The sequence below is a fragment of the Schistocerca piceifrons genome, unplaced genomic scaffold (assembly GCF_021461385.2).
Source record: "Schistocerca piceifrons isolate TAMUIC-IGC-003096 unplaced genomic scaffold, iqSchPice1.1 HiC_scaffold_1076, whole genome shotgun sequence".
Lineage (NCBI taxonomy): Eukaryota > Metazoa > Arthropoda > Insecta > Orthoptera > Acrididae > Schistocerca > Schistocerca piceifrons.
Genome location: NW_025726881.1, coordinates 75,001 through 80,000, shown reverse-complemented (window position 1 = coordinate 80,000; position 5,000 = coordinate 75,001). Strand labels below are relative to the sequence as shown.

The following is a 5,000-nucleotide window of genomic DNA, read 5'->3' as shown; positions in this document are numbered from 1 at the left end:
GCGGATGAACGGCGGAAGTTTCCCGCACTCGTAAAGTGCAATCCACCCCTATAACTTGCGTTTCATGAAGAGTTATTTCCAATATGCGACATTCCCGCTGTCCCTATACATGAGCCGCGACCTGTACCACTTACGAGCGAGAGACGCGATCGCGTTGCTCACTGTACGGCGTCCGATACCGAGCCATCAGCATGTCGGTCCCCATGCGCGTTGCACTCGCACTCGCAGTCGCAAAAACGTGGGGCAAATATATTACGCGGAAGAGCTATAACAGACCGAGCCCCACTGCATGGGGGGAGTCTTTGTCACTAATGTACACAGATGGAACATTTTGGACTGGAACCAGATTACCCGTACACACGGCGCTGATTAGTAATCAATGCAGAGCCATCAAACTACAGCAAATATACACAACTGTCCGTATACATGCTGAAAGAGTCTGCCCACAATGGGAACCACACGTCAGCCAGACACTCTGATCACGCACCACTCTCTGCTTCTAACAGGCGCACATACAATATGTAAGCACCAGCATGGAACAACATCCAGTGCATCTTCTCCGCCACATTACACAATCCACACTATCACAACCAGACCAGGAGGTCCATGCGGAAAATACAATATCCCAGCCTTTCGACATCCACCATTGCGCAGACCAGGCACCAACACCCACACATGTCCTATACAACGGTGCACCCAACATCACAATAGTACCTCCTGTCACAGCGCACAAACAATGACATGAGTCAAAGACACAGGTCTCACACAAGCATAGAATTGGAGCGCCGCCTCTAATAAGCCAAAGGTGCATCCTGACGTGACAAATCTGATCATGTCACAAGCATTCACTTACTATAATCACTATCAACGAACCTGCCGCCCCCGCCCCCCCCCCCCCCTACACCTTTCCTTACAACAACGTGTAACCTAACCTAACCTAACCTAACCTATGTTGTACCTTAACCTAACCTATGTTGTACCTTAACCTAACCTATGTTGTACCTTAACCTAACCTATGTTGTACCTTAACCTAACCTATGTTGTACCTTAACCTAACCTATGTTGTACCTTAACCTAACCTATGTTGTACCTTAACCTAACCTATGTTGTACCTTAACCTAACCTATGTTGTACCTTAACCTAACCTATGTTGTACCTTAACCTAACCTATGTTGTACCTTACCTAACCTATGTTGTACCTTACCTAACCTATGTTGTACCTTAACCTAACCTATGTTGTACCTTAACCTACCCATGTTGTACCTTAACCTAACCATGTTGTACCTTACCTAACCCATGTTGTACCTTAACCTAACCCATGTTGTACCTTAACCTAACCCATGTTGTACCTTAACCTAACCCATGTTGTACCTTAACCTAACCCATGTTGTACCTTAACCTAACCCATGTTGTACCTTAACCTAACCCATGTTGTACCTTAACCTAACCCATGTTGTACCTTAACCTAACCCATGTTGTACCTTAACCTAACCCATGTTGTGCCTTAACCTAACCCATGTTGTGCCTTAACCTAACCCATGTTGTGCCTTAACCTAACCCATGTTGTGCCTTAACCTAACCCACGTTGTGCCTTAACCTAACCCACGTTGTGCCTTAACCTAACCCACGTTGTGCCTTAACCTAACCCATGTTGTGCCTTAACCTAACCCATGTTGTGCCTTAACCTAACCCATGTTGTGCCTTAACCTAACCCATGTTGTGCCTTAACCTAACCCATGTTGTGCCTTAACCTAACCCATGTTGTGCCTTAACCTAACCCATGTTGTGCCTTAACCTAACCATGTTGTGCCTTAACCTAACCCACGTTGTGCCTTAACCTAACCACGTTGTGCCTTAACCTAACCCACGTTGTGCCTTAACCTAACCCACGTTGTGCCTTAACGCCTTAACCTACCATGTTGTGCCTTAACCTAACCCATGTTGTGCCTTAACCTAACCCATGTTGTGCCTTAACCTAACCCACGTTGTGCCTTAACCTAACCCACGTTGTGCCTTAACCTAACCCACGTTGTGCCTTAACCTAACCCACGTTGTGCCTTAACCTAACCCACGTTGTGCCTTAACCTAACCCACGTTGTGCCTTAACCTAACCCACGTTGTCCCCTAAAGTAACCCACGTTGTCCCCTAACGTAACCCACGTTGTCCCCTAACGTAACCCATGTTGTCGCCTAAACCTGCTCTGTAATTGTTATACGACTCGTTCAATTAGTGTAGTGTTGCCCACCCGCAACCCTCGCAATATAGTTCGCTACTCGCACTGCCCGCTCCCCTGTGTATCGCTTCATGTTAAACACCTTGCAAGTCTTGCTGACTTTCCACATGCTCCTGCTGTACACTGTAATGTGGATGGCAGCAGGACGTACATGCCGCCCCTCCCCACGTCCCCACCTTGCCCCCCCTGCCTTCGCAAGCTGGTTGGTGAGAAGTTTGCATGTTCAATGCCCTTCGCATGCGACGTACTCAGGCTACGTTGTGGTGCGGCCTGTGTCAACCGTCCGCTAATGTCGTACGCGTAAACCACAATCTGTACTGCACATTCGTCCTTATGTACCGAATGATACATCGTGGCACATGTGTGACCGTACAACGACTGCGCCCAAAAACGGCGGACCATACAGTGCAAATATTGTGCACGCAGCTACGTGTCGTCTCCCTATGAGAGCTGGATTGCAGTGTGGTACGCCATAGAGACGTGTGGGAGGAACGGACGCCGTGGATGGCGATCAGCATGAGCTGTCTGTTGATGTATTCGGACCTAGTCGTCTCTCCTCACACACCGTGATGGCATGGTGCACCGCGTTCCATATCTGCGACATGCTACAGAGGCCGGTTGACAGTCGTTCGAGCAATGGACATCGCATACGTACGGGGGCCACCTTCCACGTATTGTCTAGGCGTGCACATTTTGTTGCGTGTATGTGGGCAGACGTAGTGTGGCGTGACACCTGACACAGGCATGCAATAATCGTTGAAGTTGCAAATGGCGATGGACGCCTGCGTTTTCTGGTGAAGTTACGCAAATGAACAAATGGTAACCTGTTGTGGTGCGGTTGTTCTCGCTAGGGGTGAATCGGTGATGGCGACGATAGGTTGAGGTACGAACCGGTTGTTCCAGCGATACCCACCATGCCGACGAAACTGAACGGCATCTGGGTGTGAAGCGATACGCGGCGGTGGCTGGGTGGGACCGTCCCCGGCCGGTGAGGGGGCGCCTCCCGGCGTGCTGGCCGCGCGGTGCGTGGGCGCACGCGCTACAGCCGGCTGGTGGGGGGCGGCCAGTGGCAGGCGCGCCGGCCGACGGACGCGGCAGGCGTCGCAGCTGCGCGCCGGCGCACCCTGCGCGCGGCGCCGTGCGGCCAAAGTAGGTCCTCGCGGGCCCGGTGCGAAGCGCGGTGGACATCTTCAGTGTGCTGGTCCGATTGAGGACTGTGTGCGTTGAGGATGCGCCGCCGCCCGGCGCTCGGCGCCGCGACGCCGTCTGCTGCTCGGTCGCCCCAGCGGTTCTCGCTGGTGGTTTGTATCGCAGCTGTGCGGATGTGTTGGCGCGTGCGCTGTGCTGGGAGAGTTCGCTTCGGCACCCAAGTGGGGCTTTTGTCCTTCTGTGGCGCTGGCGTTGGAGCTGCCGGTCACCGTAGGTGGCGCGTGTTGTCTCCCGCCGGCAATGCCACGACAGCACGCTCCCGGGCCTCTGTCGGCAGCGGCAAGCTCAGTTGGGAGCACGGGTGGTCGCACCGAAAGCGTCTACTCGCCTAACTCCGGGCGATTGCGCCTCTCTCGAACCCGACCAAGTACTTGGGACGGCGCTGCGCGCCGCCGGGACCTGAGAGGGTTTCGAGGTGTATTGTGCAGGGGAGCTCAGCCTCCTCCTGTTTGCAGAATGATTGAGCGGACGCTTGCGTGTTCGCGCGGGCCCCCGGGACACACTCCCGGGCGGCCGGCTGCTCAGCTCTAGTTGACGCAGCTCCCTGGTTGATCCTGCCAGTAGTCATATGCTTGTCTCAAAGATTAAGCCATGCATGTCTCAGTACAAGCCGCATTAAGGTGAAACCGCGAATGGCTCATTAAATCAGTTATGGTTCCTTAGATCGTACCCACGTTACTTGGATAACTGTGGTAATTCTAGAGCTAATACATGCAAACAGAGTCCCGACCAGAGATGGAAGGGACGCTTTTATTAGATCAAAACCAATCGGTCGGCTCGTCCGGTCCGTTTGCCTTGGTGACTCTGAATAACTTTGGGCTGATCGCACGGTCCTCGTACCGGCGACGCATCTTTCAAATGTCTGCCTTATCAACTGTCGATGGTAGGTTCTGCGCCTACCATGGTTGTAACGGGTAACGGGGAATCAGGGTTCGATTCCGGAGAGGGAGCCTGAGAAACGGCTACCACATCCAAGGAAGGCAGCAGGCGCGCAAATTACCCACTCCCGGCACGGGGAGGTAGTGACGAAAAATAACGATACGGGACTCATCCGAGGCCCCGTAATCGGAATGAGTACACTTTAAATCCTTTAACGAGTATCTATTGGAGGGCAAGTCTGGTGCCAGCAGCCGCGGTAATTCCAGCTCCAATAGCGTATATTAAAGTTGTTGCGGTTAAAAAGCTCGTAGTTGGATTTGTGTCCCACGCTGTTGGTTCACCGCCCGTCGGTGTTTAACTGGCATGTATCGTGGGACGTCCTGCCGGTGGGGCGAGCCGAAGGCGTGCGACCGCCTCGTGCGTGCTCGTGCGTCCCGAGGCGGACCCCGTTGAAATCCTACCAGGGTGCTCTTTATTGAGTGTCTCGGTGGGCCGGCACGTTTACTTTGAACAAATTAGAGTGCTTAAAGCAGGCAAGCCCGCCTGAATACTGTGTGCATGGAATAATGGAATAGGACCTCGGTTCTATTTTGTTGGTTTTCGGAACCCGAGGTAATGATTAATAGGGACAGGCGGGGGCATTCGTATTGCGACGTTAGAGGTGAAATTCTTGGATCG

At 52.8% G+C, this 5,000-nt stretch overlaps 1 non-coding gene across 1 annotated transcript in view; it reads left to right on the top strand.

The window, feature by feature from the left end:
* The first annotated feature begins 3,984 nt into the window (after positions 1 to 3,984).
* The window catches only part of LOC124727038, a 1,909-nt gene continuing 893 nt past the window's right edge, over positions 3,985 to 5,000 (top strand). The window contains exon 1 of the ribosomal RNA XR_007006893.1: positions 3,985 to 5,000. This exon is cut by the window's right edge and continues 893 nt beyond it. This is a non-coding gene — a ribosomal RNA (small subunit ribosomal RNA).